Raw genomic sequence first — 24438 nt, 5'->3', positions numbered from 1 at the left:
ATTGGATTACCTTTGGCCCAGTCAGTTTACCATGTTACACTGCTCCTGATGAAGCTCTTCTTCTGAGCGAAACATGTCGGGCTCCTTCCTAACAGGCTCTGCTGCGGCTTTGCCCTGAAGCCGTTAATAATCCCAGGGATCATAAATGTATTGTGTATCTCTTTTTTATACTATGTTATTTATTTTCTAATAAATTATTGTTTGTTTATCATATCTGTTTGATCTACGATTTATCATGACACCTTAAAAATCCCAGGGTTTGTTTCCCTTCCACACCTCTCTTTTTTTTATTGTTTATGTGACTTATGTTTATATTGTGTGGCATTTTAATGTGTTAAGCTATGCAGTATGAACTCCACCCAAAATCAGATATTTTATTTTAATATCGATACCATATAGGTAAATCTCATGCTGGTCTTACTTCTATACATATAATATATTTTGTTGAATGTATAACTACACCAAGATCATACTTTATTGGGGGTTTTTGTTGCCTTCCTCTGGACCAACCCGCGGGACTGGGCGTTTCTGTGCAGTGCCGCAATGTCATCTGGGACTTCGCCCATATGATTGACGTGCTTGAGAAAAACTCCCACCGGCGGATACGGCGCGTCACGACTTTCCGAAAGTAGCCGAACCGCGAGTCGGCTCTATACGGCGCCTGCGCAGTCAGCTCTACATGGCTCTTAGTCGGTGCGCAGGCGCTGTATAGAGCCGACACGCGGTTCGGCTACTTTCGGAAAGTCGTGACGGGGGGAGTTTTTCTCAGGCACGTCAATCATATGGGCGAAGTCCCAGATGACATTGCGGCACTGCACAGGAACGCCCAGTCCCGCTAGAGCGAGTACCCGGAAGCCGGGAGGAAAATACTGATAATACCGTATGTACACCCCCCGAAAAAAAAACACCGGCATACTGTACATGTTAGATACTTGTTTTTTGGGCGAACCTCCGCTTTAATGGACTTGTGTCTTGTTTAAACCTGACTAATGATGTAATAACGTAAGATCATTACTAGACTTGTCAAAAATGTGCAATAAATAATCAGAGCTTCCAGTTATAAGAAAGAATGTCATTGTTAAGGAACATAAAATCCTATGAGAACATCTTACTACTAGTGGTTGAAACATTTAAGAGGCCAACCAGAGACTTTACTGACCATGACCCACCTTAAATTAATACATTCGTTTTTGAGTGGTGTTACAGTGATATTAAAGGCTTCTATTTTTTTCACTAACATTTAAAAGAGGTTTATACCCCTGTGCTTACCTGCTCTACTGAAGTCCCCTGTGGACACTGTGTTCCTCCTCTGCTGCGTGTGCCCCCATAGCAAGCCCCCTGTTCTCAGTCTCTCCTGTGCTTGCTAGAGAGAGAGAGCAGCACTGCTGCAAACAGGACAGTGCTGAATTGTGAGAGGACTCAGGTAAGTATTTGGGGAGGGGGGGGGGGCAGGTAGTAGAAGGTTTTTCTACCTTAATGCAGGGAATGCATTAATGTAAAACAAAAAAAAAACGTTTGACTTTAGAGCTTGTGGTCCTAAATTTGCACGCTGTACAGTTTTTTTCAGTGAACAAAAAATGGCTGTGCATATTTTCTGTGGTGATTCTGGTTTTCTAGTTTGGAGCTAATAAATGTAACATCTTTATTATTGTTATATATTTTTGCTGGTTTTCAAATAAAATATTGTAGTAAGGAAATAAATACATTTTCTTTCCCTGCTTGCAGATTAGTCTGACATCATTGATGGTAATGAATATCATTCTGCGCACTGGTGGAGTAATGGCAATGTATATTGTTTTATTAAGGAGGGAATTTGCTGCTCTCCATGGTGCTAGAATGTTGGCTTAGTGTATACAACACAAGAGGCAATGCTGTTTATATCAGGCAACTACATAAGTGCATATGAATAGAGCAGGATGACTAATGTTAGTGCGGACAGTTGGCTGCCTCTGAGCTCATGGGACTGGCCTTGACTGCGGCACTCTGAGGTCTGAGGTTCTCCTATGTTATTCATGTGATTGGTAAGGCTCATAGGGCCAGATTCACGTAGAACTGCGGCGGCGTAACGTATCGTAGATACGCTACACCGCTGCAAGTATTCATCGCAAGTGCCTGATTCACAAAGCACTTGCAATGAAAACCTACGCTGGCGGCCTCTGGCGTAAGCCCGCGTAATTTAAAGGGGCGTTTGCCATTTAAATTAGGCGCGCTCCCGCGCCGGACCTACTGTGCATGCTCCGTTTCGAAATTCCCGCCGTGCTTTGCGCGAACTGACGTCATTTTTTCGAACGGCGACATGCGTAGCGCAATTCCGTATTCCCGGACGTCTTACGCAAACAATGTGAATTTTTAAATTTCGACGCGGGAACGACGCCCATACTTTATACAGCACATACGTGTGCTGTGTAAAGTTAAGGCACCCAAAACGACGACTAACTTTGCGACAGGAAACTAGACTAGCAGCGACGTAGCGAACGCGAAAAACAGCCGTGGATCGCCGTAACAACTAATTTGCATACCCGACGCTGGTTTAAGACGCAAACTCTCCCCAGCGGCGGCCGCGGTATTGCATCTTAAGATCCGACAGTGTAAAACAATTACACCTGTCGGATCTTAGGGCTATCTATGCGTAACTGATTCTATGAATCAGTCGCATAGATACTCTGAGAGATACGACGGCGTATCTGAGATACTACGTCATATCTCGGCTGTGAATCTGGCCCATAGTCTATGTCCTAATGTCCATATCTGTCCTAAATCTGCACTTTTTTTTTAGCTTAACGTTTATTAGAGATGTATAGAGTTATACAGTTATTTTCCTCCCAGTGATGGTACAGAGTATGGTTTAAAAGATTTTATGTGGTAATATACAGTAAGGTAAGTGTTAACAAAAGTTGGTTTTGTAATTGTGTACGGTGCTTCCTGTTTGTATATTGATTAAAGATAAAGATTATTTAAAATAATTAAAAAAAAAATATTATTAAAAAAAATAATAATAAGTTGATGGCATTGGAGAGATAGAATGAGTGAGAGACATGTGAGGTACAGAGAGATCGACATTTTGCCACAAATTCCTTGTTGAAAATAATTTGTATTGAAAATGTTCACTGTGAAAGTACAAACCAGGGCCTTTGGTGCACATAGCCATGTGCATAACAGTGTACAACTCAACCTGCATCTCTAAACTAGACATATTTAACAAAAAAAAAAAAAAAGAAGACAAAACAACCACAAAATCGGTACCCAGGTTTCGCATAGTATGATGATGGCAGGAAATATCTGTTCCTGAGGGACTAAGTCTCTCTCTCTCTTCTGTCTGAGCTGGACATTACTAGAACAGTTAGGATTAAGTGTGAATTTATGACCTCTGAGCTAACACCACTGCTCTGGGGCATGGACCTCAGCACTCAACAGGGTCAGGTAAGTATGGAGGGTATCTAACCAGGGCGATTCCCAATGTGCTGATCATCCGTCATAGACTCAGAGTCCGTCCACAGGTGTCAAACGTTTTCATATTTTTGGGGGCATCCTAGGGACAAATATGTTGCTTTACAGAAGGGTATCATTGTATTGATTAACATTTTCCATGAGGACATGGTAGGGGGGACAGCTGACTTCCATTTTAGTACTATAGCTTTCCTTGCGTAAAATAATAGGATACCAATTAGAGTGTGGATTGCTTTAGCTAACGCCAGTTGGATGCCACTATTTCCTGATAGAGAATCGGGGTTAAGGTAATGTCATGTTTCATTTCAGTAGAGTGGTAAAGAACATGTATGCCTGGAGTTGTCATGGTTTGATATAAAGCACCATAGTACCAGGGATCTAAATCCTGCTTTCTCTCCTAATGCCGCGTACACACGATCGGAAATTCCGACAAGAAAAGTCCGATGTGAGCTTTTGGTCGGAAATTCCCACCGTGTGTATGCTCCATCGGACTTTTGCTGTCGGAATTTCCACCAACAAAAGATCGAGAGCAGGTTCTCTATTTTTCCGATGGAAAAAATTCCTATCGGAAATCTGTATGCAATTCCAACGCACAAAAAAAACACGCATGCTCAAAATCAAGCAGAAGAGCCGAACTGCCTATTGAACTTCATTGATCTTGGCTTGTTGTACATCTTGTACGTCACCGCGTTCTTGACGGTCGGAATTTACGACAAGATTTGTGTGACTGTGTGTATGCAACACAAGATTGAGCCAATATTCCGTCAGAAAAAATCCAAGGTTTTCTTATCGGAATTTCCAATCGTGTGTACGCGGCATAAGACTGTTGACCAGTTCCATCCTTAGCTTAAATTGTGCCCCTCCCATTCTACAATCCAAAATAATCAAGACAAACAAAATATGCGCCAACATGTAAGTGCTTGAAGGTTTCCACACTGGCATAAGAGGTGTTATGCTGTCAGTGCATTGTGATGCTGTTCAGGACATGATAGAGATCTGTGTTACAAGATCAATGTCTTATTGCGACAGGCCAAAGGAATGCTGCCAAAGGGGTCCCATGTCTTCCAGGAAACTGGCCACTGGAAAATGTTATTCCTGGCTACTTCACCTTCTTTTAGAGAACAATTCCATTCACTATCTTGGGAGCTTGTTAAGTAGTGGATTCTCTAGAGTCTATTTACTAAAGGGAAATAGACTGTTCACTTTGCAAGGCAATTTTCCCCAGAGCATTGTGAATGTAGTTTCACTTTGCAAAGAATACCCAATCAAAAAAGTAAAATAAAAATGTAAAAAAAGCATTTTTGCTTGAACATGATTGGATGATGGAAATCAACAGAGCTTCCCTCAATTCACTAAGCTCTGGCAATGCCAAGCTGGCTTGAAACGGGTCAAATGCAGGTCTGAAGGAAGTCAACTGCAGGTCAAATGCCCCTGTCAGTAAATTCTGAATGATCTCAGAAGCTTCTCAAACTGATGTCAAAGTGAAGTCCAAAGCCCATGAAATCAAGCTCTGAAGGACACTGCCAGCGAAGTAACCCACTCTATAGCACATTCACCAGGGACCAGAAATATGCTTTCTGTCCTGGTTTTGCACTAATCAGGCAATCTCCTAGTAGTACAACTAAATGTATGATACAACAGAACCCACCTTCAACCTCTCCTCCTCTCCTTCATCCCACTGGCATAGAAAGAAAAATACCTGAAAAACTTGTAGAGGACAACCCCAAGACGCATCACATTCGATACCCCATGTCAACACTGGGGTCACCACCACTTTCTCTACAGCCTTCAAGCACTATATAGGGTTGTAACTATTCACTGTATCAAATATTACTGTGAACATGGTTTTCTCTCTATTGTTTTTATTATACATTTTTTATTAAACGTTATTTTTAAATATATTTTTGTCCTAATCCTTGAGGTACAGAGATAGTGCAAATTTTTCTTTCTATACAATATGGATCTATCTAAAGAATATCCTATTTAAGGCACAATCTTTTAAAAATCCCACTGGCATAGATGATAAAGCAGTCCTCATATTAATGCCGCATACACATGAACGGATTTTGCATTGGAAAAACCTTGGATGTTTTTTTCCGATGGAATTCTGCTCAAGCTTGGCTTGCATACACACGGTCACACAAAAGTTCTCTGAACTATCGAACGTCAAGAACGCGGTGACGTACAACACTACGACGAGCCGAGAAAATTAAGTTCAATGCTTCCGAGAATGCGACAAATTGTTTCGGAATTTTTCGAAATTTTGCATGTCAGAATTGCTACAGATGATTGGATTTTCCAATAGGAATTTATTCCGTCTGAAAATTTGAGAACCAGCTCTCAATCTTTTTTTGGCGAAAATTCTGACACCAAGAGTCCAATGGAGCATACACACGGTCATAATTTACAATTCCAATTTCACATCGGACTTTTGCTGTCGGAATTTCCGATCGTGTGTACGGGGCATTACTCCACCAACCCAGGAGCATTTTTCCCCACTAACACTGAGGCCTCGTACACACGACCGAGGAACTCGACGGACGAAACACATCGTTTTCCTCATCGAGTTCCTTGTTAGGCTTGTCAAGGAACTCGACAAGCTTGCTTTGCGTACACACTGTCAAGCCAAAATCTCCTCGTTCTCAAACGCGGTGACATACAACACATACAACGGCAGGGCAAGTTCGATTCCACTGGCTAAACTCTTGGGGCTGCTTTTGCTAATTTCATGTGTTTGCGTGTTAAATAAAAGTTGGACAAGAGACGATTTGCACTTTTCAGTCTGTTAGAGCTTTAAAAATGTGTTATCTCCATTACAAATGCTACTTTTACTCCCGTCTTATACTTTAATCTGAGCAAGCGCAGGTTTCTTAGCATACAGACGTTCAAGTTTCTCGTCGAAAACCAGCCCGTCGAGGAACTCGACGAGCCAAATCAGACTCCCGTCGAAGAAATAGAGAACTTGCTCTCTTTTTGGCTCGACGAGGTTCTCGACAGTTTCCTCGACGAAAATGTACACACGACCGGTTTCCTCGGCAAAACAATATCTCCCAGCAAGGTTCTTGCTGGTTTTTGCAGAGAAACTCGGTCGTGTGTACGGGGCCTGATACAGCACCATTATTCTTCTTAGCAATACAACTGATGCAGGGGACTTTTTTCCCATCCAGGTATACCACAGACGTAGGGACATTTTTTGCCTTCAGTTACATTACCAATACAGAGAAATATTTTATCTTCGGTGACATCACTGATGCAGGGGCATTTTTCCCTTCCAGTGACACTACCAATACAGGGAAATATTTTTCATTCCAGTGACAACACTAATGCAGGAGCAATTTTCATTCCAGCGACACTACCCAGGGACATTTCTTTCTTCTGCCACTGTTATCCCCATATCTATGCACCAATTTTTTACATACATTTAGGCGCAGTCCGCTGTGCACAATTCTCTTAGCTCCATCCCCTCCTCCACCTGGGAAAGAAGGTGAGCAGTTTGTCATTTTTGCCCTGGGAACTAGATGAACTTGTTTCGACACTGGTGTTAACTTCTTTTTAAATAAAAAATCAACAGAACTGCACAGTTTACACTAGCCTCTACGGCAGGGATATGCAATTAGCGGACCTCCAGCTGTTGCAGAACTACAAGTCCCATGAGGCATAGCAAGACTCTGACAGCCACAATTACAACACCCAGAGGTAAAGGCATGATGGAACTTGTAGTTTTGCAACAGCTGGAGGTCCGCTAATTGCATATCCCTGCTCTGCGGTATAAGGCCTCTTGCACATGAACATTTGCAGGCATAAAATATTCCTACCGTTAAAGTGATTGTAAATGATCACCTTGTAAAACAAACCATTCAGTTTAAAATAGAAATGAAATGCAAAACATTTTTGTATAGATATAAAAAAAAATTAAATGCCTTTTTTTCCCCTTTTTTGTAAGTGATCACATTCCCTCCGTTCTCAGCTGCATTGGAGGAGAACAGGCTGAGTTCCCAGCAAAGCTAGAAAACTGACTACGCTGTGCTCTCTTGTTTAGTGTGGTCAATTTTTAATAGCAAAGTAGAGAGACTGGCAGGAACACCATGAATTTTACACAAAGGAAGCAATACAAAGAGGATAGGATACTTTCCCATACAAGCACATGGTACAGCAGACACATATCAGGAATATGAAGTGTTGGGGAAAGAAATGCTTTAAATTCCTAGCATTTTACCAAATCCAAGGTGCCACAGGTGGGGTATACAGTCAACCATGGCTGTGCACCACTGAATTTTTGTAACTGCTGACATTTCTGTACATCTGCATTTACCCATGCATGCATATATGATGTATTTCCTGAACTTCCATATTTGGGAAATATGTTCTATGTGCATGTGCGGGAAAATGCCAATGCACAAAAAGCAGGACAGGTGCATTAAGCCATTCACTTCTGTGGCTGGCTATTAGACATGTGCACAACAAAAAAAATCATATTTTTTTGTTTCGTTTCATCTCGTCTCGTTATTTTGCTTATTCGTAATTCCGTAATTTTCGTATTTTGGTTCTTTCAGCTTTACGGATGTTCTAATTGATCCGAATGTACGAATACTAACAAATTTGTACGAAAATCCCTTCATTACGAACGGGAACGCACATGTCTACTGGCTATACGCCCCAACTGTGGCACCTCGGGCACAGGACAACACCTGGAGATTTCCGCTAGGCATATTTTATGGCTACAAATGTCTGTGTGCTTCGGGCCCAAAAGCTGTCCTAATGGATATTTATGGAAAAGCATCAGAGTTTCATTACCTTATAGAAATGAAAGTAGGAGTGTCTGGGGAGGCAAAATTTTCAACGCAGCTAGTTGCTGTACCCCCAAAGGGGTGTGTTTCCTCGGTGAGACTTTAAACATGGGAGACTGGTTGGTAAGTAAAGATAAGAGACTGACTAGTCGTCAATTATGTATCGAAAAAGTATCAAATTTTATTAAATAATGTTGTTCATAGACAACATATCAAAACTAGTATTACAACCTGGAATAAAAGCATCCAAATGACCAATTAGGCCGGGTACTCACGACCAAACATGTATGGTGAAAGCGGTCCGTCGGACCGTTTTCACCATACATGTCTGCCAGAGGGCTTCTGTACGATGGTTGTACACACCATCGTACAGAAGTCCGCGCGTAAACAATACGCGGGGCGTGTCCGCGGTGTCGCCGCGTCGATGACGCGGTGTCGCCGCGACAATGACGCGGCGACGTGGGCGGCCCGCCTTTAAAATGCTTCCACGCATGCGTCGAAGTCATTCGACGCATGCGAGGGACGGCGGGCGCCTGGACATGTACGGTAGGTCTGTACTGACGACCGTACATGTCCGAGCGGGCAGGATTCCAGCGGACTGTTTTAAAACAAGTCCAGGAATATTTGTCCGCTGGGAAAAGGCCCGGCGGGCAAATGTTTGCTGGAATTCGGCCCGCTCGCGCCCACACACGACCAAACATGTCTGCTGAAACTGGCCTGCGGACCAGTTTCAGCAGACATGTTTGCTCGTGAGTATGGGGCCTAAGGAGAGAAGGCACAGCCTAGGGCATGCAATTATCAACGGCATTAAACATCAATAATAACAAAACATAAAGGAAAAAATATATGTTATAGCGACAAAAATTGCAACAAAACCCTTCAAAAACTGTCTATGGGTACAGACAGATGTGCCAACGTTTCGAGGCTATGGAGGGTAATGCCTCTTCATCAGGGCAAGGGTGGTGCAGGACTGTCGCAGTACAATCTAAAGATGGAAAAGAATAAAATAAGTACATCAATAAATAAAAAATACAAAATATAAATATAAATATAAATATTTATATTTTTTAAATACTTTTTAAATACGTACATCAATAAATAAATAAAAAATATAAAATATAAATATAAATATTTATATTTTGTATTTATTTTATTTATTTATTTATTGATGTACTTATTTTATTCTTTTCCATCTTTAGATTGTACTGCGACAGTCCTGCACCACCCTTGCCCTGATGAAGAGGCATTACTCTCCATAGCCTCGAAACGTTGGCACATCTGTCTGTACCCATAGACAGTTTTTGAAGGGTTTTGTTGCAATTTTTGTCGCTATAACATATATTTTTTCCTTTATGTTTTGTTATTATTGATGTTTAACGCTGTTGATAATTGAATGCCCTAGGCTGTGCCTTCTCTCCTAATTGGTCATTTGGATGCTTTTATTCCACGTTGTAATACTAGTTTTGATATGTTGTCTATGAACAACATTATTTATTAAAATTTGATACTTTTTCGATACATAATTGACAACTTGTCAGTCTCTTATCTTTACTTACCAACCAGTCTCCCATGTTTAAAGTCCCACCGAGGAAACACACCCCTTTGGGGGTGCAGCAACTAGCTTCTATTTAGGGATGTGGTGAGACTATGGTTTTTTTGTTTACATATTCAGGGGACACCTATATCCTCCTTTCCCAAATTTTCAACGCACAGCTGGCTTCTCATCCAATAATACCAATAAGAAAACTACCAGGTGTTGTTTTACTGCCTTCTTTGCCTGAAATTGCAGCTTACATGGAGCAATAAGTTGCATAACAATTTTTGGATATTTGTCAAATATTATTGTACCGGCATAGGAATGCTTGTATGCACATGGGTGTATGTACTGATCAGCATGTAACTCTTGTGTTATAGGTATAGTGATAATTAAATACAATTGTGCTGTGCCTTCCCACTTGGTTGTAGTATGTTACCGCACACAAGCAGTATTTTGTGCGATAATGGGCATTGGGCTATGGAAGCCTATTAATTTTGAATGGTTGGGCAAAGCAGTACAATAGATGCAATTATTTTTAAGGTGGCTCTACCATTGTTTTAGGGTGGTATCCCAATGCGCAAGTACCGGAGGTGGAAACGTACCCCCACTGCAGAGCACTACAGTAAGCATGCTATGAATCACTGTGAGCTGCGTTACCAAACTGGTGCAGGGACGCACAATGGAGAAGTGTGAAGAGGTTCTGAAACCGTTTTTTGTGATATCTTACTTATTTTTGCGTCCCAGACATGATCTGGTTTTATAAAACTGATTTGTAAAGCTATCTTACATTTATTATTATTATACAGGATATAGTGCCGACAGTTTGCGCAGTGCTTTACAACATGAGGGCAGGCAGTACAATTACAATACAGGAAGAATCAGAGGGCCCTGCTTGTTAGAGCTTACAGTCTAGGAGGGAGGGTCAAGTGATACAAAAGGGTAATAACTGTGGGGGGTGAACTGATGAAGAAAATAAAAGAACATTTGTTAGGTGGAGGCAGGGTAGGCTTCTCCAAAGAGAAAAGTTTTCAAGGATTGCCTAAGAGTAGATAGATTTGGAGATAGTCTGACAGATTGGGGTAGGGAATGCCATAGGATGAGAGAGGCTCGGGAGAAGTCCTGGAGGCAAATATGGGAGGAGGTGATGAGGGAGCTAGAGAGCAGGAGGTCTTGGGAGGAATGAAGAGGACAATTAGGTTAGGCCCCTTTCACACTGGGCAGGGGAGGTGTGGTGACGGTATAGCGGCGCGTTTTTTAGTGCTGCTATATCATCATATTTACTGCGATATTCGGCCGCTAGCGGTGCGGCCGAAAAAGGGTTAATACCGCCGGCAATGCACCTCTGCAGAGGCGCATTGCCGGCAGTATTACCAAGGTTTCCCATTAATTTCCCACCCCGCTCCTATACCGCGCCAAATAATGCTGCTTGCAGGAGATTTTTTTCCTCTCGCCAGCGCATCGCCTCAGTGTCAAAGCCCTCTGGCTTTCACATTGAGAATGCTGGGGCAGGATTTTTTCAGCCGTTAATGCTAAAACGCCTGAAGTACGCCTCAGTGTGAAAGGGGCCTTCGTAATGTAGCTGGGGGGCAGAGTTGTGGATGGCTTTGTAAGTTATTGTTAGTATTTTGAATTTAATTTATTGGGTGAGTGGCAGCCAATGGAGTGATTGGCAGAGAGGAGTAACAGACCCTGAGCGGTTTGTAATGTGGATGAGTCTGGCAACAGTATTCAGGATGGACTGAAGGTGGGATATAGCCAGATTCAGAAAGACTGGCTTAACTTTGTGCAGGCGTAGCGTATCGCATATACGCTATGCCGCCGTAAGTCAGAGAGGCAAGTGCTGTATTCACAAAGCACTTGCCTCCTAAGTTACGGCGGTGTAGCGTAAATGGGCCGGCCTAAGCGCGCCTAATGCAAATGAAGAACAGGGGGGCGTGTTTTATGTTAATGAATCGTGACCCGATGTGTTTGACGTTTTTAACGAACGGCGCATGCGCCGTCCGTGGACATATCCCAGTGTGCATTGCTCCAAAGTACATTACGTCCAGCCCCATTCACGGACGACTTACGCAAACGACGTAAAATTTTCAAAATTCGACGCGGGAACGATGTTCATACTTAACATTGGCTAGGCCAGCTTTTTGTTGGAATAACTTTACGCCTGAAAACGCCTTACGTAAACGGCGTATCTTTACTGCGACAGGCAAGCGTACGTTCGTGAATAGGCGTATCTCGCTGATTTACGAATTCTAGGCGTAAATCAGCGTTCAAGCCCCTAGCGGCCGGCGGAACTAGACAGCTAAGATACGACGTATCTTAGCTACATTTAAGTGTATCTCCATTTGAGAATACACTTAAATGTACGACGGCGCAGATTCAGAGTTACGACGGCGTATCTACTGATACGCCGGCGTAAACCTCTCTGAATCTGGCTATTTGTCTATTTAAAGGTAAGCCAATGAGGAGGGAGTTGCAGTAATCGAGGCGAGAGATAACCAGGGAGTGAATCATTAGATTCTTGTGTGAATGTCTCCATGGATCTCATTAGCATTTTTCATATGATTGCTTTCAATGCATGATAAATAATGTTTGTATATCTGTGCATTTTGATTTAATTCATTTAACATGTTAAATATTTACATTTTAAGAGAATCCAATGCCAACAAAAACGCTTACATATACAGCAATTCACTAAATAGATAAAACGACGGTGCGTCACTGGGTTACTGACATAATATAATAATATAGTCTTTCTCAGGGTAACTATGTTGAGTAATTCTCTGCAGCATTCAGGCACAATGCAATGTCAAGAGGTCTAGGTCTATACATCTATGCATCTGCTCAGCTGCTCTGTGCAATGGTAGCAGACATTTAAATTGGCACGGCGTCTACTGATGTATTATAAGGAATGATACATTATTCATATAAGGTTTCGCTAAGGAGTTTATATAATCACTGATAATATTAATGTATTATAAGGAAAGGTACATTTTTCATATAAGGGTTGGCTGAGCACTTTATATAATCACTGATAATAATCACTGAACTCCTAGGTTAAATCTGCCATACACTAGTAGATTTACCATGTTCAAAAGTACTTTAAAATTTTATTTGCATTTAACTTTTAATTTTTGGAATAAATAGACTTTTCAGAGCAAAATATACACATATAGGGGTAGATTCAGAAAGAAGTTACGCTGGCGTATCTATTGATACGCCGCGTAACTTCTAGGATGCTCCGGCGTATCTTTTTTCTGTATTCAGAAAACAAGATACACCGGAATTGGGCTAAGATCCGACTGGCGTAAGTCTCTTATGCCGTCCTATCTTAGTTGCATATTTACGCTGGCCGCTAGGTGGCGCTTCCGTCGATTTCCGCAAGGAATATGCAAATTAGGTAGATACGCCGATTCAGAAGCGTACATCCGCCCGGCGCATTTTTTTACGTTAGGCTTTTTCCCGACGTAAAGTTACCCCTGCTATATGAGGCGTATCCTATGTTGAGTCTGGCCAGCGTCAAATTTTCCGTTGATTACGTCGTTTGTGTGAGGCCTTGTACAGACGAGCAGACATGTCCGATGAAAACGGTCCGCGGACCGTTTTCATTGGACATGTCTGCTGGGGGATTTTGGTCTGATGTGTGTACACACCATCAGACCAAAATCCCCGCGGACAGAATACGCGGTGACGACGCGGTGACGTGGCGGCGACGTGGCGGCGACGTGCGCGACCCAGGAAGTTCAATGCTTCCACGCATGCGTCGAATCACTTCGACGCATGCGAGGGATTTCGGCCCAGTGGACATGTCCTATGAGTCGTACTAACCATCGGACATGTCCGACGGACAGGCTTCCAGCAGACATGTTTCTTAGCATGCTAAGACACATTTGTCCGCTGGAAACCTGTCCGCTAGGCCGTACACACGGTCAGACATGTCCGCGGAAACTGGTCCACGGACCAGTTTCAGCAGACATGTTCGGTCGTGTGTACGAGGCCTAAGTCGTTCGCGAATAGGGCTGTACGTAAGTTACGTTCACGTCTAAAGCATTGACGATTTGCGGCGTAATTTCGAGCATGCGCACTGGGATTCTTTCACGGACGGCGCATGCGCCGTTCGTAAAAAACTTCAAATACGTAGGGTCACAAGTAATTTAAATAAAACACGCCCACATCATCCACATTTGAATTAGGCGGGCTTACGCCGGACCACATACGCTACGCTGCCGTAACTTAGGGCGCAAGTTCTTTATGAATACGGAACTTGGGCCCTAAGTTACGGTGTCGTAATGTATCTGAGATACGTTACGCCCGCAGAAATTTACGCCAGGCTATTTGAATCTACCCCATACTATTTGAAATTCATTTCATCAAGAAACAAATCCAGTCCTGCTTTTTTTAAAGGGTCACTAAAGGAATTTTTTTTTTTAGCTAAATAGCTTCCTTTACCTTACTGCAGTCCTGGTTTCATGTGCTCATTGTTCGTTTTTTCTTTCATGTTGCTGTAAATCCTCTCTGTTCTGGACACTTCCTGGCTGTCTGTTTCCTGATAACCACAGTACTGGGAGATTTCTCACGGTGGTCACTAATCAAGGAGGTGTGATTACTGTTTGTAAAACGAAACTGGATTGGTGCTGAGGAGTTTTAGACAAAGTATCACTCCTCTCTATTGGCTCACTGCCCTCTAGTGGCTCTCTGTACATCAGAGAACCAGCAAACAACAGCAAAAACAAAACTACACTGCAGGCACATTATATGATTGTTTTTTTATCTATTTTTAATCATTTTTAAAAGGAATCAGTTAACTATTATGTCTCTATGCCCTGTAAACAGTCATTTCAGCAAAAAAAATTTTTTCCTTTAGTGACCCTTTAATCTTATCACTGCAGTCGAAAATGAACATTGCTTTGACCCCTCTAAAGATCAGAACATCGGAAAATTACTGTCAAATGGTCGGTCAACATACACTATTTTACCGAAAGTATTGGAACACCTGCCTTTACATGAACTTTATCCCAGTCTTAGGCTGGATTCACACCTATGCAGTTTTAGTGCTTTTTGTATTTTGCAGATTTGCACTACAGTCCATTTAACATGGTTTGCTATGGGACATGTTCTGTAGTGCAAATCTACAAAATGCAAAAAGCACTAAATCTGCATATGTGTGTGAATCCAGCCTTAGTCCGTAGGGTTCAATATTGAGTTGGCCCATCCTTTGCAGCTATAACAGCTTCAACTCTTCTGTGAAGGTTGTCCACAAGGTTTAGGAGTGTCTATGGGAATGTTTGACCATTCTTCCAGAAGCTGAAAAAAGAAAAAATTGCGCTAACCAAAACAATTGTGATTAAATAAGTGAATATATAAGGAGGCAGCAATAACGTGACCTAACACAAGCATATAAGAAAAGAAAAAAATCGCGCCAACTAATTAAACGACAATCAAGTCCTTGTGAATACACAAATTAAGTGTGATAATAAAGTCCAAAAAGCAAATGAAGTTTTGGAACAAACAACACCCGGTGCACTGATGATTGAGTGAGCCACCACCACATGGACTGAGGCTTACCAGAAGGTAAATAAATAACAGCGTTATCTATTATTCCACAGTAGGATATCCAGGAAAACGTAGTCACAGCACGGGATGGATCAGAGATGCAGCATGGATCTTATACCATAGAATCCACGGAGGGATATACCAGACTTAGCATATAAGGATCCTCTTAGACCGTATCAGGAGCCCAACGATATGTCATATAGAGAAGAGAACCGCAACATAGCGTAATACGTCCAAAAGATTTTATTAAAAAGTAAAAAACCCTGCTTACATCAATAAAGTGTAACACGGGCATATAAAAACAAATGCAGGCCGGCATAGACAGGAGCCCTTTCTCCTCGTACGAACGCGGTGACGTCACTGCACGCTGTTTGTCCCAGACGCGTTTCGTCATACGTTGACGTTTTCATTGAAAAAAGTTGAAAACGTCAACGGTCTAAGAGGATCCTTCTATGCTAAGTCTGGTATATCCCTCCGTGGATTCTATGGTATAAGATCCATGCTGCATCTCTGATCCATCCCGTGCTGTGACTACATTTTCCTGGATATCCTACTGTGGAATAATAGATAACGCTGTTATTTATTTACCTTCTGGTAAGCCTCAGTCCATGTGGTGGTGGCTCACTCAATCATCAGTGCACCGGGTGTTGTTTGTTCCAGAACTTCATTTGCTTTTTGGACTTTATTATAACACTTAATTTGTGTATTCACAAGGACTTGATTGTCGTTTAATTAGTTGGCGCGATTTTTTTCTTTTCTTATATTCTTCCAGAAGCGCATTTGTGAGGTCAGGCACTTATGTTGGCCGAGAAAGCCATGCTCACAGTCTCCACTCTAATTCATCCCAAAGGTTTTCTATCGGGTTGAAGTCAGGCCAGTCAAGTTTGTCCACCCCAAACTCGCTCATCCATGTCTTTATGGACCTTGCTTTGTGCACTGGTCCAAATCATTTGGTGGAGGGGGTATTATGGTGTGGGGTTGTTTTTCAGGGGCTGGGCTTGGCTCCCTAGTTCCAGTGAAGGGAACTCTTAAGGCGGCATTGTGGACAATTTCATGCTCCCAACTTTGTGGCACCAGTTTGGTGATGGCCCCTTCCTGTTTCAACATGACTGCGCACCAGTGCACAAAGCAAGGTCCCAAATACATGGATGAGCGAGTTTGGGGTGGAGGAACTTGACTGACCAGCACAGAGTCCTGACCTCAACCTGATGGAACATCTTTATGAAGAATTAGAGCAGAGATTGCAAGTCAGGCCTGAACTCACAAACATTCCCATAGACACATTCCTAAACCTTGTGGACAGCCTTCCCAGAAGAGTTGAAGTTGTATTAGCTGCAAAGGGTGGGTCAACTCAATATTGAACCCTACAGACTATGAGGCCCCGTACACACGACCAGTTTCCTCGGCAGAATTCAGCTTCCGACCGAGTTTCTGGCTGAATTCTGCCGAGAAACCTGGCCGTGTGTACAATTTCGCCGAGGAAGCCGACGAGGAGCTCGGCGAGGAAATAGAGAACATGTTCTCTATTTCCTCGTTGTTCTATGGGAGCTCTCGCCCCGCCGAGCTCCTCGGCGGCTTCAGGGCTGAACTGGCCGAGGAACTCGATGTGTTTGGCACGTCGAGTTCCTCGGCCGTGTGTACGAGGCCTGACTGGGATGCCATTAAAGTTCATGTGCGTGTAAAGGCAAGTGTCCCAATACTTTTGGTAATATAGTGTATGTGTATATAGGGAGCCTCTACCACTGCCCCTCCCTTTACCAGTCTGATTTTTGTTCTACAAGTATAGATAGGAGGCTGATACCAAGTCAATTTTATGTACTTAAATTAGTTGTAGTTAAACAGTGTTTTGTTTCAAATATATAGAAAATACATTCATATATTACCACACCAGCCTAAAAATGACATTTACTTAATGTATTTTTTACCTGAAGTCACTGGTAATTTATGACCTTTTTATTTTCAGGTTGCACTTTTCACATACATTTTGTAAGTGTCATGTCGGAATGAAATTTTTCAGTGAATCCCTGCACATCTCACGGGTCTTCATTCTTGTCTGACACTTCTAAAATTTACCTGAATGTGCAGTTTCAGGAGCTGGCGGTCATGAATTAAAATAGCTTGATGCTTGCAAGTACGAGAGCATAGCTCCCAACTGTCCCTGATTTCAAGGTACTGTCCCTGATTTGGAACAAATGCGCAAACCAATCGTTAAATGCTTGTTGCGATTTTTTTTTTACCAAAAATAGGTAGAAGAATACGTATCGGGCTAAACTGAGGAAAAAAAAAAATTTTTATATCTTTTTTGGGGATATTTATTATAGCAAAAAGTAAAAAATATAGAATTTTTTTCAAAATTGTCGCTCTATTTTTGTGGGAAAAAAAGGATGTCAATTTTGTTTGGGAGCCACGTCGGTTAAAGCGACACAGTGCCGAATCACAAAAAGGGGCAAGGTCCTTAACCTGCATATTGGTCCGGGTCTTAAGTGGTTAAGGACCGCCTAACGCCGATATACATCGGCAGAATGGCACAGCTAGGCACAGGCACGTACAGGTAAGTTGCCCTTTAAGTGCCTAACCGTGGGTCGCACGCACGCCGGCGGCGGCACGCTCGCGACCCGGTCCGAAGCTCTGTGACAGCGCCCGCCGAACAGGCGGACCCAATCGCCACCAGTGTCCCGTGATCGGTCACAGGAGCTGTAGAACGGGGAGAGATGAGTGTAAACACACCTTCTCGGTTCTTCTCTGTGGCAGTGTCAGTGATCGTCTGTTCCCTGTCATAGGGAACGACGATCAGTGATGTCACACGTCCAGCCACGCCCCCCTACTGTAAGACTAAATCCCTTAGGGCACACTTAACCCCTTAGTGCCCCCTAGTGGTTAACCCCATTCACTGCCATTGTCATTTTCACAGTAATCAATGCGTTTTTATAGCACTTTTCGCAGTGAAAATGACAATGGTCCCAAAAATGTGTCAAAAGTGTCCAATGTGTCCGCCATAATGTGGCAGTCAAGAAAAATATAGCTGATCGCCGGCATTACTAGTAAAAAAAAAATTATTATTAAAAATGCCATAAAACTATCCCTTATTTGGTTTGCGCAAAAGTTATAGCGTTTACAAATCAATAAACGCTTATTGCGACTTTTTTACCAAAAATAAGTAGAAGAATACGTATCGGCCTAAAGTGAGGAAATTATTTTTTTTATATATATATTTTTGGAGGATATTTATTATAGCAAAAAGTTAAAAATATTGCTTTTTTTTCGGCTTCTTTCGGCAACTCGTGACGCGCTGTATGCGACGGTCGGAAGCCTGTCAATCAATTAGGAACACCCAGTCCCGCAGAAGACATACCTGGAAGTGGCGATGAAATACGGTATGTACGGGGAAAAAATAAAAAAAAACAGCCGATTGTCATTAGGACAACTCGGCTGAATGTAATGTTAACAATTTATTTTTGGGTGAACCCCCGCTTTAAGTCGATCACTTACCTATCCACACTCTGTGTCCCATGCTGCTGCCTCCTTCTACCACAGTGGTTATCAACTCCTGTCCTCAGGACCCACTAGCAGGCCAGGTTTACAAGATAACTGAAATACATCACACATGTGATATCATTTGCTTGCCTAGTGATTGCCGTATTCTAGTCTGCATCTCCCCAAGGTAATAGTTAAAATCTGGCTTGTTAGTGGGTCCTGAGGACAGGAATTGAGAACCCCTGTTCTACCGGAACCATAGTGCTCATTTTGGGATAGATATCACACAACAGAGCAGCCAAGAACCTAAACTTGGATGCTCAAATCAGCATTCCAGCAGGAGTGGTAATTAGTGTTCAGCGGAATACGCCATATTCGATTTCGCGATATATCACGAATATATAGCCGAATATTCGTGAAATATTCGCTAAAATCGAATATTCGTGATATTTTATCAAAAAAAAATTATTGCGAAATATCGCGAATGCGAAACTGATTGCGAAATTTCGCTAATGCGAATGCGAAATTGATTGCGAAATTTTGAAACATTCAATTTCACCTGCCCTTTGGAAAAAGTGTGGTTTTACGTAATGGACCCTGCAACTAACAAGGTATTAATAAAATAAATACATTATTATATAGATTTGAGGGTTTACTTTGACCAATTTATATATTGATTAGTTTAATAAATATTGAATAACCATAGATTTGGAAAATACAAGTAAACCGTTTATGTTGACATCTCTTAAATGTCTTTATGTTAAACAGTTATTATTCTCATTAAAGAGGTGAAATGCAAATGATGATGACACGGGACAAAAGATGGAAAATTCTTTGAAGATGTGATACACTGGAAAAACGCACAGAAACACTCCACTCTCTCCTATGACAACTGTGGTAGGAGAACTCTGATTGGCTCTGATGCAAAAGAAGGGCAGAGAAAGTATTCGCGAATATTCGGAAATCGAATATTCGCGATTGCGAATATTCGGCAACATAAAAGGATCGCCTCAGCTTAGCTACTCGGCCCAGGGTCTCTAATCATACCAGCAATGCTTTTAGACGTCGATGGAGATCACTAGGATGTGATCTGTTTTAAAAATAAAATTGAAAAAATACGAATATTCGGAATAGCGAATATTGGCCGCGAAATTCGAGTTATTCGCGAATATTCGAATATGCCATATTCGTAACGAATATTCGCAATGCGAATATTCGTGAGCAACACTAGTGGTAATATCTCTGGGCAGCCTTGCAAAATCTGGAACTCTGACATTTTGGTCAACTCGCAAGATACAGGGGGCTTTAAATTAAGGTGACCAGATTTTTAAAATGAAATCCGGGGACATATTTTTTCTTTACTAGTAATGGCAGCAATCAGCGACTCTCTGCCTGTCGCCGCCCGCCTCACAGCCTCTCAAGTCTTACTCTACAACCCCCCTATGCTAGTAGGCACGGTGGAGCAGGGGTGTGTAATTCTAATTTTTTTATTTTAATTCTGCACTGACTTTCTTCGAAATTGCCCCTGCCCCCAATTAAATGCAATCTGGGGACAAAACCAGGGACAGACTTGGTCCGGGGACAGTGTCCTCAATCAGGGGACTGTCCCCAGAAACCGGGGATGTCTGGTCACCCTACTTTAAATGCTCCCCCTGCCCTTTTGAATGGCATCCCAAATCACTGTTGCAGTAGTGGGTAAAGTACCCATACTGCAGTGCACCACGCACCAGTAGTCCATTGTGGGACATTGCAGAAAAAAAAGGGGTCATGTCCAATTTGCATGTAGTTGCATTGCAGTCTATTTATAGGTTGCCCTGTGCAATATAAAATATTACTTAGCTTTTCACGTGTGTGTAACAGACTAGAGAATGTGAATGGACCCTAAAGCATTTGACATCTGACACCAAGCAAAGAAATGTCTCTTTTTTTTCCCACCAAGTACAGGTGGGTCCACTAACTGGTTTCCCTTTCCTGTTCATCTGCCTGCATATTAAGAATATTTTAAATATATCCACTCTAATATGCTGACTGAGCAGAGAGTTGGGAGTTTCCCCTATGAGCTAAATTAAGTTATGAAAGATGCAACTTTTGGGTTGACTTTGATCCCTTCTTCAAGCTTTATACAACGTGAGCTTTCTGAAAAGTGAGAATATTTAAAGCAAAGTTGAAGTCCTGTAACAACAAACTGCTGGAAGTTACATGCATAATCTCTTTTACCAAAAATGCGTTTTCTCTGTCTTATGGACTTTTTTTGTTTTTATGTAATGCACATGCACAGCAGTGTACAGTCCCAGCTCATTTCCAGAGAGGCCAATAATGGAGTTAGATTCTGGATACAGTGGCGGGACAAGGTCATCTAGATCCCAGGACAAACATACCAAACTGTGCCCCCCCCCCCCCCCAAGATGCATGAGCACTAATCTGCATGCTTACCCTCTAAGCATAAATCTCTCCTCCTCCCAGTACAAATCTGCCCCCCTGCTAAATTCCCCCCTGCCAGCACAAATCTCTCCAAATCCCCTCCTCCTAGCATAAACCCTCTACCCCTCAAATTTCCCCTCCAAGCACAAATCTTCTCCTCCACTCCGAATTCCCCCCCCCAGCACGATTCCCCCTCCCCCCAAATTTCCCCTCCTAGTATAAATACCCCCTAATCCTCCCTACTAGCACAAATCCTCCCCAAAACAAAATTCCCCGCCTAGCACAAATTTCCTCCCCCTTCTACCAACCACCTCTTCTAGCACAAACCCCCCAATATTTTCCCTCCTAGCACAAATCCACTCACTTCCCCCATCCCCCCCAACACAAATCCCCCCAAATCACCATTCCTAGCACCCCCCCCCCATTTCCCCTCCTAGAACTCTTATTATGCAACACAAATCCCCACCCCGATCTCCTCAAGGCCCCTCCCCCACCTTACATGATACCACAGTGCCCAGGGCAGCTATCCCTTCTTCCCACCCCTTGTCCTGGCCCTGTCTGGAGATGATGTATTTTCAGTACACATGCAGGAGTTACATTATCAGGGGCTGTGCAATGGCTAATGCCGCGTACACACGATCGTAATTTCCGACAAGAAAAGTTTGATATGAGCTTTTGGTCGGAAATTCTGACCGTGTGTAGGCTCCATCTGACTTTTTCTGTTGGAATTTCCGACAACAAAAATTTAAGAGCTGAATCTCAATTTTTCCGACAAGAAAAGTGCTTGTCGGAAATTCCGATGCACAAAAATCTACACATGCTCTGAATCAAGCAGAAGAGCCGCACTGCCTATTGAACTCATTTTTCTGGGCTCATCAGACAAGCTGCATTTTATAGCATCGCACAGGAAGGCATCACATGTCACTGCCCTGGATTTGTTTGTTTTTGTTCTGTGAGTCTTCCCGACTCACCTCTCACCCGGAACTTCATGTATGTACCTTTAAAACCGAAAGTGAAACTAGAGGCACATTATATGATAGATTAAATTACATTTTTAATAATTTTTAGAAGGAATCAGTTAACTTTTATGTCTCTATACCCAATAAACAGTCATTTCAGCAAAAAAAAAAAATTTCCTTTAGTGACCCTTTAAATAAACTCTGCATAAGATTGATGCCGAGGTCACGTGGGGTGGCAGCATCCAATCAAACACCTGTGACTGCAGGAAGTCATAGAAGAACCAAGTTCCTCACAACGTCCTTCCCTGTCTGCATTGCAGCTTCAGTCAAGCACCACTTACAGTGAGGAATACAGAATGCACCTGCCTACGCTATCCTTTTATTTTTTAAATAACAAACATGTCATACTTACCTCCACTGTGCAGTTCGTTTTGCACAGAGTGGCCCCGATCCTCGACTTCTGGGGTCCCCCGGCAGCGCTGGTAGCTCCTCCCTGTATTGTATTGCACCCTAGGAGAAGCGCTCTCCTGGGCAGGGTTACATTGCAGGCGCGTCTCAAGTCCAGAATTCGGCGTCCATAGACGCCAAATGTAGGGCTCGCCCCGCCCCAGAGCCTGTGTCATTGTATTTGATTGACAGCAGCCAATGGCTGCGCTGCTATCAATCTAATCCAGAGACGAGAACCCTGGGCAGAGAGGAAGAGCGTGTCTCCGGCTGGGAAATACAGGACTCAGGTGAGTAAAATGGGGGGGGGGGGCTGGGGGGCCGGTCAGTGACAGAAGTTATTTCATCTTAATGCATAGGATGCATTAAGGTGAAAAAACATGAGGGTTTACCTATACCCATATTCGTGTTGGAATAAACAGCCTACCCTTTGTAATTTCAGAGTCTTATGCCGCGTACACGCAATCAGTTTTTTTGTCGGGGAAACTCTCATGTTTTCTCTTGGATGAGAAAACCGGCTGTGTGTAGGCTCTCCAGCAGTTTTCCCGATGAGAAAACCGCAGAGAATCAGGACGAGATCATTTATAACATGCTCTAAATTTTTCTCGTCATGAATCGCAACATTTTTTTTTTCCTTGGCAGTTTTCCCATAGAGAAACGCTGCTAGGGAGCCTACACACGGTCGTTTTTCTCGACCAAGAGAAAACCTGTCGGGAAAACCGGCCGTGTGTACACAGGAAAAAGGGACCAAGCCGCTCCTCGGTTTTCCCGTCGGGTTTCTCGGCTGTGTTTTTTTACAGCCGAGAAACCCAATCATGTGTATGCGGCATCAGTGCTATTAGAACCTTGCATGCAGGCCAGGCACGTCTAGATGCATATTCTTCCTAAAAAAAATGGGTATTTATATGAACATGAAGGCCACATGGTATTTATTATTGTAAATGTACCCTCACCACTTTGCCAGTTCGGGTAGAACTGCCTGAATTTATCATGGCATAAACATTGGTGCAGGGATGGAATTTTTGTGGGAATTTTATACCCTTTAACTATAAGGCCCCATACACACCATAGAATCTATCCGCAGATAAATCCCATCAAATGGGTTTCTGCGGATAGATTCTATGGTGTGTACACTCCGTCGGATATTTATCCGCGGATAAATCTCCCCTGGGATGGATTTCCAGCAGATGGATATTTGCTGACATGCTCAACAAATCCATCTGCTGGAATCCATTCCAACGGATGGATCCGCTCGTCTGTACAGACTTACCGGATCCATCCGTCCAAAGGGATTCCCCGCACGCGTCGTAATGATTTGACGCATGCGTGGAATTCCTTATATGACAGCGTCGCGCCCGTCGCCGCGTCATAATAGCGGCGACGGCGCGACACGTCATCGGCAGAGGATTTCAGCGCGGATTTCAATGCGATGGTGTGTACACGCCATCGCATAGAAATCTTCTGAAATCCTCGAGAGGATTTATACGCGGATACGGTCCGCTGGACCGTATCTGCGGATAAATCCTCTCGTGTGTATGGGGCCTAAGATGCATAATTTAATTCTTGAACAATTTATTAACAGATATGGATTACTGAATACTTCAATATTATGGTGCAATATTTCTCCTCGATGAAGTTTCTCTATTAAGTTTGGCACCACTGCTGAAAGGCTAATTGCTGGCTGTGAGCTGCACAGGATTAGTCGAAGTGAGAACTGTTTGAGTTCTATTTGATATTCATATAGCTGTTAGATTGGCACATACACTTAAATGTTATTTTCTTCATTCATGCCCTGCTCTCTGTGTTGCCTTGCTGAGTG

This window comes from Rana temporaria, chromosome 2 (assembly GCF_905171775.1).
Source record: "Rana temporaria chromosome 2, aRanTem1.1, whole genome shotgun sequence".
Taxonomy (NCBI): Eukaryota; Metazoa; Chordata; class Amphibia; order Anura; family Ranidae; genus Rana; species Rana temporaria.
This window is presented reverse-complemented; position numbering follows the sequence as displayed.